This window comes from Carettochelys insculpta, chromosome 6 (genome assembly GCF_033958435.1).
Source record: "Carettochelys insculpta isolate YL-2023 chromosome 6, ASM3395843v1, whole genome shotgun sequence".
Classification (NCBI taxonomy): Eukaryota; Metazoa; Chordata; order Testudines; family Carettochelyidae; genus Carettochelys; species Carettochelys insculpta.
In genome coordinates, this window is record NC_134142.1 from 1,207,229 (window position 1) to 1,229,838 (window position 22,610).

The 22,610-nt window shown below is 47.9% G+C and overlaps 1 protein-coding gene and 1 pseudogene across 2 annotated transcripts in view; both read left to right on the top strand.

Moving 5' to 3' along the window:
- Positions 1 to 22,610, top strand: part of LRFN5 (leucine rich repeat and fibronectin type III domain containing 5) — a 167,278-nt gene that overhangs the window by 56,618 nt on the left and 88,050 nt on the right. The gene's annotated exons all lie outside the window — the stretch shown is intronic.
- Positions 11,073 to 11,717, top strand: LOC142014532 (ras-related protein Rab-10 pseudogene; annotated as a pseudogene).

The window sequence follows — 22,610 nt, forward strand, 5'->3', positions numbered from 1 at the left end:
CTGCTTAAGTGGATATTGTACTTTCTCCGATTGTTTCTCATTTTCGTGAAGACTCTGGAATTACCGCAACTGTGAACATTACTGACAAGTGTCATGTTTATGCATAGCGAAAGGACAGGAGTATTGTTTGAAATCAACAAACAGCATTGTGCCTTCAGCTCAGCTTTGCTTGTCTAACAGCAAAGTGTCTTCCCTGCAGTGTGTGATTCTGAAGTCACTCTGGAGAGACCAATAATGGTGGTTTGATGGCAGTGTAAAATGATGCAAGTAAAGATTGCTGCAGAGTCACAAACAGCTGTGGTATGTAGAGACGCAAGAACCCCATATTACTGTGCTACATTTGTTGTCATGGCATTCAGGTTAGAAAGGTGATAAGTCCTGATCAGGACCAGAGTGTAACTTGCAGAAGACAAGGGATAACCTGCTGTCTTTTATTCTGTTTCTTTTTCTTTAGGAGCAGACGTGTATAAAAAGCTCTTCCTGATAAATGAAGTGTGTGGTTTGGAAACTGATCTGTCCCCCATTCCCAGCATATCTGCGCATCACACTATCATTATTGTCCTTATTCTCACAGCCCCTGGAAGATGGGGATTGACCTCAAACCAATCAGTGGAACTGAGGCCCAAAGACAAGAACAATCAGAGCTTTAACAGGTATTTAGACAGACAGGTACAGTTAGGAGACTTTCATGATCATGGCAGAGCAGTCTCAGTGCTGGTCTGACTGCGTCTGTGCTGCAAGGAGAGTGAAAGTCTCAGGGCAGGAGAATATCCAACTGGAGCTGAGGAAAATGATGCCATAGTTGGGACCCTCTTTCCGATCATGCCATGGTATCTCTCACTCTGAGGGTTCCTCTCCAGGGGAAGGAACCTCAGTGATTAGAAAGACAGAAATAAATTTGACAGGTTGAACCAACAGAGACAGAGAGTTGGGTTTGCAATGTCTGGGACAACTGTATGGGGAGTTGCCTGCCTGGCATGAAGGTTGTGGATCTCTTGAGACATCTAGAGAAACTTATGTGTAGTGCTAAGGAGGAGCCAGTGGTTGTGATACATGTAGGTACCAATGACGTAGGGCAAAGAGAGGAGAGGGGTCCTGGAGGCCACATTTGGGCTGCTAGGGAAGAGACAGAATTCTAGAACCAGCATGGTAGCATTCTGTGGAATGTTTCTAGTTCCATGCACAGGGCACTTAGGCATGCAGAACAGCAGGGTCTCAATATGTTGATGAAATGATGGTGTAGGGAGGAAGCAATTAGATCTATGAGCAACCTGGAAAACTTGGAGAAAAGTAGGAGCCTGTACAGCACTGATAGGCTCCATCTAAACCCAACCAGACCCAGACTGCATGCACTGCACAAGATTAAAAACTGCTCTAGGACCTAAGAGCTGAGGGAAAGCCGACGAGAGCAGAGGAGCACATTGTTTAGACAGAGACATGCTTTACGGGAGGGTATGTTAGTAGAGATTCTGTATTTCCTGGTAACAAGGAGATGATGGATAGAAGATGATAAAATATGGGTAGGATGTGATGAGAAACAATCACACAAAATGGAATCCCAGGCAATTCCATCATATAGAGTCAGAGAGCAAAAAAGTATCAAGCTTTTGAAGTGCTGATACACAAACACTAGGGCTGTGTATACACCAGCTCCTCCCTTTCAAAAGGTGGTGCTAATGAGACACTTTGGGATATGTTAATGGGGCAATTCAATGAATATGCAGCACCTCATTAGCATAATCGCAGCTGCAGCACTTTGAAAGTGCCACTTTTCATCATGCGTGGTTTGTCCACACAGCGTCCTTTTTGAAAGGACCTGCACACTTCAAAATCCCCTTATTTCCATTTTGTTATAGGAATAAGAGGATTTCGAAGTGTGAGGGGTCCTTTAGAAAAGGAATCCATGGGAGAATAGCCATGCGCAATTGAAAGTGGCACTTTCGAAGTGCTGTGGTCACCATTGTGCTAATGAGGTATTGCATATTCATTTCAGCAACTCATTAGCCTATCCCAAAGTGTCTCATTAGCATCCCCCTTTCGAAAGCAGGGGGCTAGTGTAGACTTAGCCTAGAAGTCTAAATATTAAGATGGATTAACTATTGTGCCTCATATTGAAGGAGGATATGGATGTAACAGGAGTCACAGAAGCTTGGTGGAATGAGGATAATCGATGGGGCACTGTAATACCAGGGTCCAAAATCTATCAGGAGCACAGAACGTAACATGTTGGTGGGACAGTGGCAGTAAATCTGAAAGAAAGCATACACTCAAATGGAGTAAAAGTCTGAAATGAACCAAACAATACCGTGGATTCTCTTTGGATTCTAATTCCATGCTTTAATGATATGACTATAGCAGCTGGGAGATATTACCGACCACCTGACCAGGGATGGTGATGGTGAGTGTGACAATCTCAGGGAGAATAGAAAGGCTATCAAAATAAATAAAAAATCAATAATAATGGGGAATTTCAACTATCCCCACACTGGCAGGATGCACTTCACCTCACACTGCATGCAGAGATCGAGCTTTGTTACATCTTAAATGCTGATTTCTTGGAACAGGTGGTTCTGGAACCCACAAGAGGAAAGGCAATTCTTAATGTAGTCCTAGGGGAAGCACAGGACCTGGTACAAGTGGTGAATATAGCTGGACTACTAGGAAATAGTGCATGAGATAATTTAATTGGTCATTTTATGGGGACAAAACACTACAGGAGCCCAAATCTGTAGCATTTAATTTTAGAAAGGGGAAACACAATAATGAGGGGCATAGTTAAAAATTAAATTAGGATTGTTCTAAAAAAATTAGAAATTATAAGTATCAGAGAGGTATCCTTGTGAGTCTGTATCTTCAAAAACAACAAGAAGTCTCGTGGCACCTTATAGACTGACAGATATCTGTTAGTGTATAAGGTGCCGTGGTACTTCTTGCTCTCGTAGAAATTATAAGGTACACAGCCAACAGGGAAATCACTGCAAGCTGCATGGAAACCTTTTAAAGACACCACAGCAGGCTCAGCTTAAATGTATATCCCAGTATGTTTTAAAGCACAGTAGGGTCTCGCCATTCTCAAGCGCCACATTTGCGAATTCAATTGTTTGCGAGTGGCCTCACTTCCCCGGGGCTCTGGGGCTGGGAGTGCCAGTGGCTGTCACGGCTTTCCTGGGGCTCCAGGGCCAGAGCATCTGTAGCCAGCGCTTACCCGGGGCCCCAGGGCAGGAACACCAGCATCTGGCACTTTCCCAGGGCTCTGGGGCAGGCGTACTGGCAGCCATCACTTCCCCTAGGGCTCCGGGGCAGGAGGACCAGCATCCACTGCTGCCCTGGGGCAGGGAGATCCCACACTGCTGCTTCCTGGTGCTCTGAGCCCCCCTGCACCCCCACATTCACGAAAATCAACATACGTGAGGGTTTTGAGCACAGAGCCCTTGCAAATGTTGAGACCCCACTGTACCAAAGCTGTTCCCATGGCTAAACAACAAGAAGTCCTCTGGCACCTTGTAAACTAACAGATATTTTGGATCATAAGCTTTTGTGGGCAAAGACCCGCTTCATCAGATGCGTGAGTGGGGGAGGGTTTCAGAGGGGTATTTAAAAAGGGAGTCTCAGTCAAGGGGAGTGCCATAGTTGATAAGGTCTGTTCAGTCACAGAGGATGTGGCCCATTATCAACAGCTAACATGGAGGTGTGAACATCAAGAGCAGTGAAACTGCTTTTGTAATGAGCCATCCACTCCCAGTCTCTGTTCAATCCTTGTTGGTGTCAAATTTACAAATGAATTGCAGCTCTGAAATTTCTCTCTGGAGTTCATTTTTGAAGATTTGTGTTGTAGGGCTGCTACTTTTAAATGTGCTACTGGGTGGCCAGGGAGACTGAAGTGCTCTCCTACAGGTTTTTTTGTTACTGTTCCTAATGTCTGATTTATATCCATTTATTCTGTTATGTAGAGACTGTCCAGTTTGGCCAATGTAAATTGCAGAGGGGCATTGCTGGCACATGATGGCATCTATTATATTAGTAGATGTGCAGGGGAAAGAGCCCGATGGTGTGGTTGATGTTACATCCTGCGATGATATCACTGGTGTAGATATGTGAGCAGAGTTGCCAGCAATGTTTGTTGCAGGGATTGGTTCCAAGTTTAGAGTTACTGCGGTGTGGTCTGTAGTGGTTGGTGGGGATTTGTCTAAGGTTGGCAGGCTGTCTGTACGTGAGGACAGGCCTGCCTCCCAAGGTCTGTGAGAGCGAAGATTTGTTGTTCAGGGTGGGTTGTAGATCACTGATGATGCGCTGGAGAGGCTTTGGCTGGGGGCTGTATGTGATGTCCAGTGGTGTTCTCTTGTTTTCCTTGGGCCTGTCTTGTAGCAGGTGGCTTCTGGGTAGACATCTGGCTATGTCAATCTGTTTCTTCACTTCCTTAGGTGGGTACTGTAGTTTGAGGAGAGCTTCGTAAAGGTCTTGTAGATGTTTGTCTGTGTCTGAGGAATTGGCGCAAATGCAGTTGTACCTCAGTGCCTGGCTGTATATAGTGGATCGTATAGTGTGCCCTGGATGGAAGCAGGAGGCATGTAGGTAAACACAGCGGTCCGTGGCTTTCGGTGTGGGGTGGTAGTTATGTGACCATCACTTATCTGCACAGTAGTGTCCAGGAAGTGGATCTCTTGTGTGGACTGTTCCAGGCTAAGGTTGATGGTGGGGAGGAAACTGTTGAAATCGCAGTGGAACGCTTCAAAAGCCTCCTTCCCATGGGTCTGGACGATGAAGATGTCATCAATGTAGTGCAGGTAGAGGAGGGGCGCTAGGGTACAAGAGCTGAGTAAGCGTTGTTCCAGTCAGCCATAAAAATGTTGGCATAGCAGTGCCACTGATTTCGAGGTATAAATTGTCCTCAAATCTGAAATAGTTGTGGGTGAGGACAAAGTCACAAAGCTCCACCACCATCTGTGCCTCGGTCTCATCGGGGATAATGTTCCTAACAGCTTGAAGTCCATCTTCATGTGGCATATTGGTGTAAAGGGCCTCTGCAACCATGGTGGCTACGATGGTGTTTTCAGGAAGGTCACCAATGGATTTTACTTTCCTGAAGAAGCCAATGGTATCTCAAAGAAAGCTGGGAGTGCTGGTAGCGTAGCGTAGGGTCTGAGTAGAGAGTCCACATATCCAGACAATCCTGTAGTGGGAGTGCCAATGCCTGAGATGATGGGGAGTCTGGGATTTCCAGGTTTATGGATCTTTTGTAGCAGATAGAATGAACCTGGTTGGGGTTCTAGGGGTGTGTCTGTATAGATTTATTTCTGTGTTTTTGTAGGGAGGGTCTTGAGCAGATGCTGTAGTTTCTTTGTGTACTCCTCCATGGGAACCTTGGCTTGTAGAATGTGGTATTGGAGAGTTGCCTGGCAGCCTCCTTTTGGTAGTCTGTCCTATTCATGATGACAACAGCAGCTCCTTTTTCAGCCTCTTGGACGATAATGTCAGAGTTGTTTCTGAGGCTGTTGATGGCGTTGCGTTCTGTAGGGCTGAGGTTATGGGGTAAGCCATGCCACTTTTCTACCATTTCTGCCTGTGCATGTTAGCGGAAGCACTCTATGCATAGGTCCTGTCTGTCATTTTGACCACCAGCCGGCATCCATGAAGAATACTTTTTCTTGTACCATAGGTGGGAGGATACCTGTGGGTCAGTGCGCTGTTCAGTGTCGTGTTGGAAGTATTCCTTGAGTCAGAGACAGCGAAAGTCGGCTTCCAGATCCCCGCAGAAATGTGTCAAGTTTGTGGGGGTGGTGGAGCAGAAAGAGAGTCCCCAAGAAAGGGCAGATTCTTCTGCTGGGCTGAGTGTGTAGTTGGATTGATTGACAATATTGTTGGGTGAGTTAAGGGCACCATTACTGTAGCACCACGTAGAAAGTAGGAGGTTAGATAGTTTACAGTCCTTTTCTTCTGTAGAGAACAGAAATGTGCATTGTAAATCTCCTGTTTTGTTCTAGTAAAGTCCAGCCATGTGGAGGTTTGTGTAGAAGTTTGGTTTTTTATGAGTCTTCATATTTTAGAGCTCTTTTCTGATGTTTTCCTGTTTGCTGTACAGGATGCTGATCAAGTGGTTTCTCGCTTTCTTAGAGAGCATGTGGCACAATCTCTCACCATAATCTGAGTAGTATGTTGATTTCATTGAGTTTTTCACCTTCAGGCCTTTTGGTATGATGTCCATCTGTTTGCATTTGGAGAGGATGATGATATCTGTCTGTATCTATGCAAGCTTTTCATGAGGTTGACAGATTTCCATTCAATACGGTAAATGCAATGCCTTGCATGTTGGCAAGTATCAAAGGGGTAGCCGAGTTAGTCTGTATCTTCAAAAACAACAAGAAGTCCTGTGGCACCTTATAGCCTAACAGATATTTTGGAGCATAAGTTTTTGTGGGCAAAGACCCACTTCATCAGTTGCTTGATTGGGGGCTTTTCAGACGATGGTTTAAAGAGGGTGTCTCAGTCAGGGGAGGGCCAGAGTTGATAAGGTCTGTTCAGTCACAGAGGATGTAGCCCATAATCAGCAATTAATGTGGAGTTGTGAATACTGAGAGGAAAAATCAAGTCAGTTCAGTCAGGCAGAATGTAGATGTTATATATGTATATATATATTATAATGAGGCAGGCCAAAAAAGAATGTGAAAAATAGCTAATCATAAACTCAAAAAGTAACAGCATTTTTTTTAAATACATTAGAAGCAGGAAGCTGGCTAAATGACCAGTGGGGCTTTTGGATGATTGAAATGCTAAAGGGTCACTTAAGGCCCTTTTGGAGAAACTAAATTATTGCTTTGCACTTGTCTTCATGGCTGAGGATGTGAGGGAAATTCCCAAACCTGAGCCACTCTTTTTAAGGTGACAAATTTGAAAAACTTTTCCAGAGTAAAGTGTTATTAGAGAAGTTTTGGAATAAACTAGATGGCAGTTAGTCACCAGGAGCAAATGGCATTCACCCAAGGGTTCTGAAGGTGAAATTGCAGAACTACTAACTGTCATGTGTAACCTGCCATTTAAATCAGCTTCTGTGCCAAATGACTGGTGGATAGGTAAGACGGTGACTTTTTTTTTTAAAGGCTCTATTGGTGATCCCAGTGATTATGGGCTGGTGAGCTTGATTACATATCAGACAAGCCTGCTGAAGTGATAGCAAAGAATAACAGTATAAACACAGAGATGACCACACCTGGCCAGGAAGGTGTCAGCATGTTTTTTGTAAAGGGAAATCATTCCTCACTGATTCACTAGAATCTGTGAGGGGGTAAATAACCATGTGAACAAGGGAAACACAGTGGATATAGTATACCTATATTTTCAGAAAGTCTCTTTCAAGGTCCCTCATCAAAGGTTCTTAGCAAAGTAAGCTGTCATGTGATAAGAGGGAAGATCCTCTCTTGGAGCGGTAACTGGTTAAAAGTTAGGGAACAAAGGGTAGGTATAAATGGCCAGTTTTCAGAATGGAGGGAGGTAAACAGTGGTATTCTCTCCTGCCACCCTCGCTCTGGCAACTTCACTGGGACCAGTCTTATTCAACATACCCATAAATAATTTAGAAAATGGGGTTAAGAGTGAAGTGGCAAAATTTGCAGATGATACATAATAGCTCCAAAAGTTTCAAGCAGACCAGAAAGAGCTAGAAAAGGATCTTGTAAAACTGGGTTAATGGACAACAAAATAGTGAGTGAAATTTAATGCAGATAAATGCAAAATAATGCACATTAGATAACATAATCCCAAGTGTACATGTAAAATGATGACTTCCTGAGGCCCCTTCCAGCCCTAGGATTCTATGATTCTGTGAAATTACTGGTTACCATTCAAGAAAGAGACCTTGTAGTTATTTTGGATAGTTCAGTGAAAATGTCCCCTTAATATCTCTTAGTGGTCACTCCATAATGAGTAGGAAGTCTTCATGTCACCTTCCTATTTGTGAGTCCGATGATGGCTGATCAGCCTGATCCTGGAGCCACAGGTCTTATCACAGAAGGGGCACATATTGGTAGCTGTTGAAGGGGCACAGGGAAGTTTTTGACACTCTTTTCTTCTCTGCCTCTTCTTGTCTGCACTTCGGTAGGACCTCTCAAACTGTGCCCTGCCTTCACGGAGCACTGTCCTCCACTGAGGACAGTCTTGGGCAAGGTTCTCTCCAGGGTTGACACTGATGCTGCACTTTTTCATGTGTGCCTTCCGCATGTACTTATATCGCTTCTGCTGATTCCCAACACTCCTCTGTCCTTCCTCCAACTCAACTCAGAAAACAGAAGCTGTTTTGGGAGGTGCTGATCAGACATCTGAACCACGTGACCTGTCCAACAAAGTTGTTAAAGAATGATAATGACTTCAATGTTGGTCATGTTCGACTTTTCCATTTTGCTAGTGTTCATGAGCCTATCCTCCCAAGAGATATTTAGGATTATCCTGATGCAGTGTTGATGATATTGTTCAACAGCCTTCAAGTGATACTTGTATGTTGTCCAGGTTTCTCATACATGCAGTAGCGTTGGAACAACCACTGCACGATATTCAAGGAGCTTTGTCTTGGGATAGATGACCCTGTTTTCAAAGACTCTTTATCTCAGGTGCACAAAAGCAGAACTTTCACTCTCAGATTATGCTGGATTTCCACCTCAAAGTCAACTTTAGAGGAAAGATGACTTCCAAGGTATGGGAAGTGCTCCACATTTTTGATTGACTTCAATAGAAGATGCATGAGATTGTCCCATTGGCGAGGGTTGGTAGAGCACATTGGTCTTTTTGATGTTCACTGTGAGGCCCAGATTCTCATATGCTTCTGTGAAGTCCCTTAAAATGATGTGAAGGGCTGCAGGAGAAAGAGCAGCAGACGTGCTGTCATCTGCATACCAGAACTCCATGATCAAGGTCATGGTGGTCTTATTCTTAGCCTTCAATCTCTTGAGATTGGAAAGCTTCACATTCATTCTTCAGGCAATCTTCATGCCAGCTGGACGCTCGCTATCAATGAGGTGAGGAAAGGTTATGGCGATGAAGATTCAGACCAGTGATGGGGCAATGATGCATTCTTCTTTGACTCCCATTTTGACCTCAAAGGGGTGGCTTTGGGATCTGTTGTTGTGCAATACTGTGGCAGTCATGTTGTTGTGAAGCAGCCTCAATATGCTAAGGTATTTTGGGGGGCAGCTGATCTTTCAGAGCACAGTCCACAGGGTGCTATAATTGACTAATCATTGAGAACGGAATAGATAGGAAGACAGAAAACATCATATTGCCTCTAAAAAAACCCAAATTACAGCCACTTCTTGAATACTGTAGAACTGTGTGGCTGCTTCATCTCAAAAAACAAGTACTGGAAGTGGAAAAGTTCCATGAAAGGGCAGGAAATATGGTTGGAGATATAGAACAGCTTCAGTATGAGAAGAGATTAGTAAGACTGGGAATTTTTAGCTTGGAAAAGAGACAATCAAGAGGGGACACAGTTGAGGTCGATACAATCATGGCTCATGTAGTGATAGTAGATAAGGAAGTGTTGTTATTTAGGCCTTCTCATTGCACTAGAATCAGGGGCCACCCCATGGAATTAATAGGCAGCAGTTTTAAAACTAACAAAATGATATATTTTTTCACACAATTCAGTCAGCCCATGAAACTTTTTTGCTAGAGGCTGTTGTGAAGGCCCAGACTATTACAAGTTTTAAAAAATAACTAGATGAATACAAGGATAGGTTCATCAACGGCTGTTATCCAGGAAGGGTAGGATCATGTCCTTGGTTATTTACTGGAGGATGGGAATGGGTGACAGGGCAGGGTCACTTGATGATGATTACCTGTTTTGTTCATTACCTCTGGAGCACCCGACATTGGCTACTACTGGAAGACAGGATACTAAGCTAGACTGACCTTTATTCTGACCCAGTTTGGATATTGTTATATTCTAATGTTCTTATTCCCATTTCACAGATGGGGAACTGAGGTACAGAGAAATTAAAGCAAAAACATCCATTAATTTTGGGTATCACAGTTCAGAAATGTTTCAGAGAAGTTAGTATTTTAGAGCACTTGGTAGTTCATAACAGAGTTTCCATGGACTTCAGTGGTGACAGTAAGTGTTCAGCTCTTCTACAAGAGTTTCACATCTTTTTCTTCTTAAATCCTTGTACCCTGAGTGGAGCATAGGTGGTCTACAAGTCTCCTCCACTTCACTCTTTCTCAGGACAAAGCTTCCAGCTATCGGCAAGAGTACCCCAGTTGTTGTCCTTCAATCTCAGTAGCTCTTCTCCACATTGGCCAAGGTCCTTCTCTTTTGTATTTTCCTTGCAGGTTCCATGTGAGAGCTTGAGGGTCTATGCTGGATGATGGATTTCTGAGAGTGTGCACTAGCCACCCCACTTTCTTCTCTTCATTTGGCCATGAAGTTGCTCTTGTCCTGCTCTGTTCCAAAGCTCCTCATTTGTGACAAAGTCTTGCCATTTGGTGTGAAGGATGTACCTCAGGCAAAGTATTGTGAACCAGAAAGCAAAGAAGGGTATCTTGATTTTGATGGGCAACTTCCATGCAAAAAGTGGAAGAATAAATACAGGCAGAGAACAGACCATGGGACTTGACAGCCCAGACAAAATGAATGAAAATGGAGAGCACTCAGTGACTTTTGTACCTTCTATGGATTGCTGATAGGTAGTAGTGTTTTTTTGCACAAGAGGGTTTCATATCAGGTTTCCAAAAAACATGGAACACAATATTAGTGACCACATTTCAAATGTTTGATTTAAATTACTGGCCTGGCCTCCCACAGGAACTCGATAGCGGATACAGGGACAGAATCCAGTTGATCAGGGTAATTCTTCATTTGCTTCAATCTCCCAGGACATACAATAATGGACCTTAAAGTAACAATATTGTTACGAAAGGGATGTTACCACTAGATTACAGAGGGAGACATCGGAACTGGAATTCATTTGCAAGTTTGACGCATTTAACTTGGGGGTTAACAGAGATCTCATTTATCTTACACATTGCAAGGGCAATTTCCCCACCTTTGATATTATCAGGAATGGCACCTGTCCCACTTAACTTAACTGCTCTTCAAGCTGCTGCTCATCAGGGACTCTGCGGTCAGCAAGACCTGTGTGCTATTCTGCTTCTCTGACAATGCCTTCAACATGACTTTCATCTCCACCATCGGGGAGGACTTCAAGATCAAAACAGTGGAATTTCAAGGAAAGAAGATCAAGCTTCAGATTTGGGACACGGTGGGACGGGAGAGATTTCACACCATCACCACCTCCTACTGCAGAGACGCCATGGGAATTATGCTAGTGTATGACATCACTGATGTCAAAAGCTTTGAAAACATCAGCAAATGGCTGAGAAACATAGATGAGCATACCAATGAAGATGTGGAAAGGATGTTGGTAGGAAACAAGTGTGACATGGAAGATAAGAGGGTTGTACCTAAAGCAAAAGGAGAACAGATTGCAAGGGAGCGTGGTATTAGGTTTTTCGAAACTAGTGCAAAAGCAAATATAAACATTGAGAAGGCATTCCTCACATTAGCAGAAGATATTCTTCAAAAGACTCCAGTAAAAGAACCCAACAGTGAAAACGTAGATATCAGCAGCGGAGGAGGGGTGACAGACTGGAAGAGCAAATGTTGCTGAATGTTCTCCTAGATCACCAATCACCACCCACCACCTTTTTTTTTTCACTGTGAAATAAACCACTCTGTCCACTTTTAACCTTAAATGAATGTTTTGTTCCTCCATCTTAACAAAGCTCCAGCCTCCTTTGTTCTTCTATTTAGGACAGCTTGCTGACTATAATTTTCTCAACAAAATGTATAGAAAAATCATGTCTGTGACTTTATTTTTTTTAATGTCTGCTCAACTCACCACTACATTTTGGTTGTATTATAGTCCCATTCTTGACATTAAAACTTATAGCAATCATTTCAACTTTTCTCTAAATTGTATAAGAATAAAAGTTAGAATTAACAATTTATTTTGTACAACAGTGGAATTTTCTGTTATGGATAATGTGCTTGAGTCACCATAGTCTATAGACATGCATCAGCAAAAAAGCCAGGAAAAAAAAAACAAAACTCGTTTTTGCCTTGAGTATGTAAATGGGGTTTATTTTGTCCTGTGCCTTCTGTGGAAAGGAACTTTTGTTTTCCTTTGTTCTGGCGGAAACATGTGCAGGAGACATACCATCCACACTTGATCATTTTAAAATATTAAACTCTTGTGGTTGCTTTGCGTATGACACTAAGCTAAGGGGGGAGAGGTAGATACGCTGGAGTGTAGGGATAGGGTCCAGAGTGACTTCGACAAATTGGAAGACTGGGCTGCAAGAAATCTGATGAGGTTCAATAGGGACAAGTTGGGCCGGAAGAATCCCGAGCATTGTTACAGGCTGGGCTCTGACTGGCTTAGTAGTAGTTCTGAAGAAAAGGACCAGGGAGTTGTCATGGATGAGAAGCTGAACATGAGTCAACATTGTGCCGTTGTAGCCAAGAAGGCTAACAGCATATTAGGTTGCATCAAGAGGAGCGTTGCCAGTAGATCCAGAGGAGTGATTATTCCTCTTTATCTGGCTTTGGTGAGGCCACATCTGGAGTACTGTGTCCAGTTCTGGGCACCCAATTATAGGAAGGATGTGGATACACTGGACAGTCCAGCGGAGGGTGATCAAAATAATTAGGGGGCTGGAGCATATGACCTATGAAGAAAGGTTGAGGGAATTGGGTCTGTTTAGTCTGCAGAAGAGAAGACTGAGGGGGGATTTGATAAAAGCCTTCAACTTACTGAAGGGAGGTTGCAAACAGGCTGGAGAGAGGCTGTTCACAGTGGTCATGGATGGCAGAACACAGAACAATGGTCTCAAGTTGCATCTGGGAAGGTCCAGGTTGAACATTAGGAAAAACTTTTTCACTAGGCGGGTGGTGAAGCATTGGAATGGTCTACCCAGGGAAGTAGTGGAGTCTCCATCCCTGGAGGTGTTTAAGTCTCGGCTCGACAAAGCCCTGGCTGATCTGATCTGATGGGTTTGGTCCTGCCTAGGGCAGGGGTGGACTTGATGGCTTTTTTAGGTCTCTTCCAGCTCTATGATTCTATGAATTCACTTCTTCCACAGGTCCTATTAATGACAGATGACCTTCTCTTCTCTCCTCCCCTCCTCTCCCTGTTTCTTCTTCTTGGCTACGTCTACACTAGCCCCAAACTTCAAAATGGCCATGGGAATAAGGGGACTTCGAAGTAGGTGGGGTCCTTTCGAAAAGGAGCCCTGTCGGGACGAGCCGCATGGCGGCGAGCCACGTCAATTTCGAAGTGCGGCGGCCACCCACATGCTAATGAATCTCTGAATATGCATTTCAGCGCTTCATTAGTAAACTTCGAAATGGCCATTTGCGTGGCCATTTCAAAGTTTGGGGCTAGTGTAGACACGGCCCTTCTTCTTCTTCTGTCTATCTATCTATTTATCTATCTATCTGTCCCTCCCATGTATTCTCACTTTTGCTCCAAAATCTGAGGTGGGTTTTACCCACAAAAGCTCATTACCTAATAAATAAAATTGTTAGTCTTTAACATACTACAGGACTGCTTGTGTTAACCATGACACTGTCCTGCCTCTTTCCATATTCCCCATCCACAGTTGCTACATGTCTTCCATCTTGTGGAACAAATGAACCAGAGTTCCTTTAGGCAAGTCTTTACTACACAGTCCTGATTCAGCTCCAGAGAAGGTGCATTCAACCTTGTTATAAAGGCATACTCCTGTGTTAGAATGAGTGTAACTGTAGACTCACATATTGCACCAGGAGCCATACACTCAAGAGGACAGAATCGAGGTTGCGGACGTTAGTGCCATGAAAATTCCAAGTCCCGGCTCCAAAGCATGAGGGCTCTAGAGTTCTTCAACTAAAAGGCCACTCGCCCTTTTTAACATGGGCCAACCAACATACTTTCCCCTAGTTTAATTCTCAGAAGTTTAAGCAAAGCTGTAAGCATCTGAAAACTGCATCCTGTTATAGGAATATGAGGCAACCAGAGTAAGTGGTGCTACCCTGGCTTTTAACTTCTCAGCATTGTTTGGTTAGCTTTGTTTGTGGGCAGAAAGCATAAGAGCAGTGACTAGCTTTAATTTGCTCAGGGTTGGGGAGAGGATGAATGAATGAACAGAGGATTTGGTAATGGAAAATGTTGGCCTACATTGTGTGTGTGAGAGAGAGAGAGGGCATTTGAGAGACTTGGATAGAGAAGATATTTCTCTGTAGATTCTCCGTTGGTGAGAGATGATGTCCAGAGCTGATGCAAAACATACTGAAGTCACTGGGAGCTGGTCTCTTTTTCCACTGAGCTGTGGGATTTGCATCAGGCTTCCTGAGGAGCCTTGAGTTCTAAAAGGGCTGAGGGCAAGCCAGAGGTTAGCAACAGGAGCAGCCAGCAGGAGAGTGAGAAGAGGGAGTTTAGAGAGGGAATGGAAGAGCTGGAGCCACTGGATTAGCATGTTTTAAACTTAGCGTTATTATTATCCTTCTGCCAAACACTCCCCCCAAAATACAAACAAACAAACAAAAAACAACCCACAGCAATAACAATCAAGAGAAAAAACTTCTGCCATAACGAGCACGAAGGCAGGCGTCCAGTTCCAGAGTGGGGGATGTCCAATTTATAGCACGGACTGCAAGTCTTCTGATCATCTTCCTTGTGCGCAGGGGGCATGTGTGTGCCCTTCATGCAAGCCATGCATAGCCCTCAGAGACTGAACACAGGCTCTGAGACCAGAGTGACTGCACTGGAGTAGCTAAGGGAGACAGAGCTGTACCCAGGTGAGATTCCCCAGCACGCAGCAGACCACCCTCCGTCCCACAGCTTCTGAGCTTGGAGAAGGCAGAAGGTCTGGAAGGAGGACAACAAACTGGAGCAGAGGCCACGTTTAGACTGCTAGGGAAGAGACTGAAGTCCAGGACCTCCCAAGCAGCCTTCTCTGAAATGCTTGCAGTTCCATGCACAGAGCTAGTTAGACAGCCAGAGCTGCAGGGTTTCAAAGCATGGGCGAAACAATAGCGCAGTGAGGATGGACCTGGGTTTATTAGCAACTGGGGGGATGAACAGGGAGGATGGGCTTCACTCAAGCCAAAGCAGAGCCAGATTGCTGGCATACATAATTCAAAAGGCCAAAGAGAAGTCTTTAAGTTAAGGGCTGGAATACATCTGAGAGGTGCAGAGAAGCATGTGGCTTGGACACAGACATCCCATGGGGGAGACTGAGTAACGGAAATTCTCTATGTTAGGGTGGGGAATGTCCATCCGATGGGCTGGCTCTGGCTCCCGGCTGAGATTAATCTGGCCTGCGGCAGGCTGGAATCCCAGAAACTTGGTTTCCTTTCAAGCTCCAAGCACCTCTCCCAGCTCACAGCGATCAGGGAAGTTCAGCATTCTGCAGGCACCTCTCCCACAGCGTTTGTTGTCCAGCCAAAGACATGAAACTAACAGAAAAAAATACATAAGACAGAGGACGTTGTCAAACAACCAGAGGGGCCACTGAACACCTGTGGTGCTTAAGGAGCACTCACAGGAGACAAGGCCACTGAGAGGAAGCAAAATTAATTCTTTTCATGGGGGTTTACTGCAGAGCATATTAGGGCACTGCCCAGCCTGACCCATTCCTTTTAAGTGACAAATCTGAGGAACTGTCACAGATTCAGTTGCCACTAAAGGCTATTTTGGAACAAACCACTGTGCCCGGCCAGCAGCAGCCAGTCTGGGACCACTGTGCCCGGCCAGCAGCAGCCCTGCCAGGGACCACCGTGCCTGGCCAGCAGCAGTCCCGGCTGGGGCCACTGTGCCCGGCCAGCAGTAGCCCTGCCTGGGACCACCGTGCCTGGCCAGCAGCAGCCCTGCCTGGGACCACTGTGCCCGGCCAGCAGCAGCCCTGCCTGGGACCACCGTGCCTGGCCAGCAGCAGCCCTGCCTGGGACCACCGTGTCTGGCCAGCAGCAGTCCCGGCTGGGGCCACTGTGCCCTGCCAGCTGCAGCCCTGCCTGGGACCACCGTGCCTGGCCAGCAGCAGCCCTGCCTGGGACCACCGTGCCCGGCCAGCAGCAGCCCTGCCTGGGACCACCGTGCCTGACCAGCAGCAGTCCCGGCTGGGGCCACCGTGCCCGGCCAGCAGCAGTCCCGGCTGGGGCCACTGTGCCCGGCCAGCTGCTAATATTCTGTTACTAACTGCAAACTCATCTCCTGTTTCTCCCACCCCCGAGAGCAGATGCCCCCCACCCACCTCTTGCCTTGCTGCTGTGTGTGTGCAGGGCCTGCACCTCTCTGGAGCACAGCATTTTGCTGTTAGCAGCGATGGGCTTAGGGCATCCCCTGGTCATTGCCAGGTGGCTCCATGTTTGCCATCCAGTGTTCTCACATAAGGGAGAGAAAGGCGTAATCCTGACCAGAGGTGCTCACCCCGGGCTGCTGGTGAGTGTGTGTCTGGCATACAGCTGTGCATGTCCCCTGCCCAGGCAGCATCCCCATCTGCAGAGCTCTGGAGCAGGGCAGAACTGATCAGCTGGGTTTTCCATTGCTGTAACAAAGGGCTAAAAGGGTGTGGGCATTGCACTCTGTGGGCTGTTGCCTTGGTATACAAAGTCCCAAGCAGTGCAGGACAGGGCCTAGTGCTGCACAGTGCCACAGTCGTGTTAACCCCTCTATCCCCTTGGGTCCACACTTTTCACCTACACTGAATGCAGCGGCTCTTTGAGGTGCCGCCACCAAGTTTGTTCTGCATTGGTCCAGCACCTCCTCCTCCAGTGGGCTCATGGTCCACGGCTGGGACTCTGAGGTGCCACCCCAACATAATACAAACCATAAATAAAACAAGGATGACCTGCTTATTTCTTCTCAGCCCTGGGTGTGTGGGAGGGCAGATGAAAAGTCTCCTTCTCCAGCGCAGCGTGAGATTCTAGCTGACAGAGTCTCTCTCCATGACAGCTGCAGCCAGAGCTGATCTGAAACTCTCTGAAGTCCACAATGGACCTTGGAAGCTAAGACACGGTGCTTGGGGCTGGAAGCACAAAGAGCACTTGCTTGTCGAGCTCTGCAAGCAGGGGAAGAAGCAGTGACTGGGAGCCAGGAAGCAATACCACCTCTGACACAGGGGGGCAGGAAGTAAACCTCCTTGGGGTGCAGGGCCCCAGGTTTTGCATCCCACTTCACTCTGCCTGGGGCCAGCCCCACTGCTGACCTGCCGCTGGCTTCACCAGCCCTGGGTCCCGGCCTCCAGGCAGCCCCCACAGCATCCTGCCAGGCATTCGTGGTCCTCCAGCACTGCTGAGCTCACAGTCTCTGCTGGCCCTCAAGACCCCATCATCCGCTGGCCCTGCCCACGGGCTCTGGAGCTCAGTGGCCCTGCCACCCTGGGGTTTCAGGCCTCTGGCCCTCGTGGCTCTGCTGCTGCCTGGGGTCCTGCTGCTAGCCTGGGCTCTGCTCCTAGCTTGGCCCAGGGGTAAGCAGCTCCCCCCTTCTGTGGCTCCAGCCTGGGATTGGCGAGGGGCTGGGATTGCCAACTCCCCCAGACCATGTGGACTGGACACCATTGCTGCCAATGGTGTCCAGCTGGTTCAGTCCAGGAGAGCTGGCAACTGTTGGAGGGGCATAAAATAGGTACAATGGGGGCTGTAACTCAGCACCCCTCCCCACAAATGTTGTACCAGCATCTCAGGCAGTAAAGGTGAGACCAGTGCTCGTGTCTGCAGCTTCAACAGGCTGTGGACAAGCTGGGAAGGGTTCAGAAATGAGCAGCCCGAAGGATCTGAAAACCTCTCCTAGAGCAGGAGACAACCAAAGCTCAGGCTAATTCTGTTTTTCCAAGACCAGGTAAGAGGCGCCTCTGCTGGGAGCATCCTCAGGGAGGGAAAATTTTTGACGCTAGGCGTCTCTTTAATCTTGCAGAAAAAGGCGTGCCACGATTCCGTGCCTAGCACCTGGGGCTAGACAAACTCAGAGTAGAAATGACATGAGACTTGTTAACAGGGAGGGTAATTAGCCACAGGCGCAAATTATCTTGGGGTGTGGTGGCTTCTCAGTTCCTGGAAGGCTTTAGATCATGACTCAATATCTCTTTTTAAAAGATCTGCTCCAGCTCAGCCCAGACTGGCTGGATGCAATGCTCTGTCTGGTGCAATGAGCGAGGTCAGATTGCTCCGTAATACACTAGCCATCTGGCCATTCACATCTGTGAATCTACCAAAACCCAGTATTCCTAAGTCTGTGGCCAGTGCTGCCTTGAGAAGAGAGATTGCACCCCTTCTCAGGGATGTCAGTCCACTCCCTGATGCAGCTGAAGATTACTGTAACCTCTTCTACTGTGCCTGAGCCTTTTGAGTTCATATCTAATTTGCTTCTCTGATCAGCCTCTGGGTCACTTTCTGGTTCCCACTCTCCACAGCCTGTTTGCTAGTGGGGCTGTGTGAGAGGAGAGATGTGCGCCCTGTGAACTCAGCAAGGTGCAGGAAAAGATGGGCCACATCAGCCTGTGTGCAACTGTAGAAGGATCTGAGGGCCCTGTGCTGCCTTATGTTGTGATGGGTTGGTTGCTGTGAACAAGCCAGTGCCCGAGGAAGGGTACTGCCCCTTCCTGGAACAGGCCAAAGCCTGCAGCCCAGATACCGTCATGGAGGGTCTGCCCCATTCTGGAAGCTGAGTCGTACGTCCTCTCTGCCCTGGTGTCAGGGTGGGGAAGAGAAGGGACCTGAGGCCAGGAGCAAAGAGAGTGCCCTCGCCATGCAGGGAGCAGAGAGCAGGGAAGCCTGGGCTATGCTGCTGAGGAAGCATGGACAATCGCTGAGGCCATGGTACACCTGACAAGAGGGAGTGTTCCCAGCCTCACTCCCTGTGCGCCCCGATTCTGGCACTGTGGTTTTGGGACCTTTCCGCTTGCCTGGCTCTGAGGTGGGAGCCTCTCACCCACTCCAGAATTGCTCTTTCCAAGTGCACAGTAAAGGGAGCTGCACTGCAGCTGAGAGTTTGGCTTCTCCTTGAGTGGCCTGCCAGAGACCTTGCAGTGAGGGACACGGCAGCTGGGGCAGTGGCACCGCACTCAGCTCGGCGGCGGGGGAGGTGAAGATGCCTTTCTGCAGTTGCAGTGGCCTGCCCTGCTGTTCTCTGCATGAAATGGGTCCGTGAGGTGGGAGCATGATGCTGCAGATGTCATCTGTGGGAAATGGGCCGCGACCCACCTCTGGCTCCAGGGGTCACGGCAACCGCTGCTCTGTGTGCATCAGCAGCCTGGCTTTCAGACTTCTCGCTGAGTGCAGGCGTTGGTGAGATGGGGGCTGCTGGACCCTGGTGGGAAAGGCCCGTGCAAAGGCCCCACGCTGGCTGAGCAAGCTCTGCTGCCGGACCACTGCCCAAGCTGACCCCCAGAGCCGTGCCCAGGGAGGGAGACAGACTCCCAGAATCGTGGGTGGGGGAGAGCCTCTAGAGGCCACCTGGTACAGTCCCCTCCTGTCACAGCTGGGCCAAGGGCTCCCAGACACAATCCCAAGCAAGGGTCAGGATTGTCTGCGGTTCAGATGTGTCTCTATGTGACAGCTCTGGGCATTGTCCAGAATAACACCATGGAGAGCTGGAAATGTTTAACTGCTTATCGAGAGCCCAGTCCTGAGTGCAGCCGGCCCAGGACTGAGCCCAAGGAAAGGGAACTGAAGTTCTGAGAGGCCAAAATTCACCCCTGTCCAGAGGCTACCCCCAGCTCTACACATTTAGCCCTTCAAAACTAGCTGTGAGTGGTGGCCAGGCCACTCTGCGCAGGAGTGAGTTGAACTGAGAGAGGTGCAAGCCACCTGTTCCCCAGTCAGGGCTATTCTGGCAGGACTCCAAAGGGTGCCTTTGGGACCCTTTGGGGTTGCACTCAGATACGGAAGTCTGGCATTCGCTTTGCGCACTGTACCCCTGCCATCCTGGAGTATATTGTCTGCCAGCTGTTGTCTGCGCTTTGCTGGTCCCATGGGCTTCTTCATCTGTCCACTTTCTCTGACAAGCTGAGAGATGGCAGGGTTTCAGGTGCAGATCTGCAGAGACTCTAGCTCCTTGCCAGAAATTAGTGAGATGCCAGTCATACGCAGAACACAACTATGAAGAGCTTTCTGCATCTCGAGGAACGGGCATTCTGAAGTGCCTGTTTATGGGACACATTGCTGCATTCTCCATTATGTTACACCCGCCTAGGGCGACATGGGTTTATGGATCAGGATTGCTCCCATAAATGGCCAGAGCTATTTGGAAGACAAATAACCCCTGCTGTGTGCCTGCTGATCTGTTCCCATGCTGCAAGTGGTGTGACACAATTTTCTAGCCCTTTATGTAGGAGTATTTGTAAGCAGAGACCTTCCTGGAGCATGTGAGAACCCAAAACTTGAACCTGAGAGCTGGTCATTAAATCTGCAAAGGGACAGCCCTTGTCATAGGACCTCCAGGTGTCATCAAGTCAAGCACCCAGCACTGAGGCAAGACCAAGTAACCCTGGACACACCCTGATAAGCCTCTCCAAACCATTCTTAAAGCCCCCAAGCACAGGCATCCCACCCAGCCCATGGAAGCCTATTCCAAGGCCTACATTTGGCGTTGAAAAGTTTTCCCTTCTGTCTAACCCCATTCTCTCTGTTTGGTTGCACATTAATCCTTTCACTGCTCGTCCTACTTTCAGCAGCCACAGAGAACAAATCATCACAGTTTTCTCTGTAGCAGCATTAACATATTGCAAGGCCTTTATCAGGGTCTCCCCGAGTCTTCTTTATCTGCGTTTAGATACGCGCCATTTCATTAACCTTTCCTCACAGGTCAGGTTTCCTAAACCTTTGATCATGTGAGGTGCTCTCCTCTGCACTCTCTCCATTTGTCCATCTCATTCCTACAGAGCGGCACCCAGAATGGGACAAACTGCGGCAGCTGGGGCCTCCCAGTGCCTAGCAGAGCATGAGAGTTATCTGCATGTCTAACTTATGACATGCCTATCAATACAGCCCCAGATGATGCTACAGCTGCATCACGCTGGTAACTCAGAATCAGTTGGTGACTTACTGTAACCCTTAGATGTTTGATGGCTTTGGTTACCTGCCATGTAAATGGGCCTTGTTGTCTCTGCCTGATGAGCAGAGCAGAGAGACAAGCCAATGCACATCCCTTTATCTCAGGCAGGCTGGGCTTGTGTACTGCCTGACAGGTGCTTTCACACATCTGTGTAGCTCTTTGTAAATGCCCTGGGGGTCCAGGCAGTGGTTTCTAGGACCAGCATGTTACCAGTTTATAAGGACACAGCTTATGGGAATGGTCTGTTAGGTGCAATGAGTACATCAGTCCTGACAAGAGCTGCTGACACAGACTAGGCGAGTCACCAGTGAGTAAGTATCAGTGTAGCAGGAACCTGGGGGTTATTGTGCAGAAGCTGGACGCCCTAGGCTCCCTGGCCAGCCTGCATCCCTCAGCATCCTCCAAGAGTGTTACCACTCCTGTGATGAACTGCTTAGAGCTTGTTTAGAGGGAAGTCCGCATTACGTTGTGGTTGGTGTGGGCCTCCTGGGAAGAACGGGGACCCAAACGACAGCTCTGAATGACAATGAACTGGCAGGGAACTGCAACTTCACATTTTTCTGAGCTGATCAAAGCAAAACAGTTCAATCTAGTTTGAAACAATGGCTCTAACTGGCTCAAACTGGCTGAAAATAAAGTACTAGAAAAGCAGAACAGGTTTGCAAAATGGAGCTTCTCCGCTGTGGGGCACTTCCATTTGGTGGAACTGGCCTTTTCCCTCACAAGTCATTCTGTGGATGGTTCCCACTTGCTGTGGGATTGCCAGAACTGTGTGACAGCCAGACAGGAGTGACGTCAGTCACAGTGGGCCTGGCAGGGTCACAAGGATCCATTTGCAGGTTCTCTTCTGGCTGAGCCCAGCCTGCTGCAGTGACTCTGCTGTGGACAGTAGCTGCAAGGGTATCATGGGCCATGGTTCTTGTTGCCCCCATTGCAAATCAAAGCGTGGCTGGAACTAACAGCCACAACCCCTGGAAGGGGAGATGGCCAGGTGGAGGCAGCCCCGTGACACCAGTGGGGTGAACCCAGCCCTCCCACCTGCTAAGAGCACAGAGTGATTTGAGCTAACGGGCCTGTGATGGGCCTGCCACGGCACCCTAACGCCCCCGGGAACCAGTGCAGAGCCCACAGCAAGGAACCCATCCTGACTGCACACAGAACAAGCCAGGGAGAAGTGCATTGTAGGGGCCGGTTGTGGTGCGGATGCAGAGCTCCTGCTGCTCTGAAGAACACTGCCCTGCCCACAGGCAGCCAGAAGTCGTGTCTGATGGTGTCCTTGCTCTGCGCATCTGAGCCAGGCCAGACAGTCGTAAACAACATTATTGCTCCATTAGAAACACTCAGAGACCAGCCTGGAGCCTGGCAGAGCCTGGGGAGAGCACACTAGGGGATGCAGTGACACCACTGGCTTGGCAGCTGGAGCCCGGTCTCCGCTGGCACTCTCTGGGGGCAGCAGGGTGGTGCATGTGTGCTGGTCACACAGGTGCCGTTCTTTGGAGCCCATCTGGTGTATCTCTGGAATGGTTTCACTTGCTT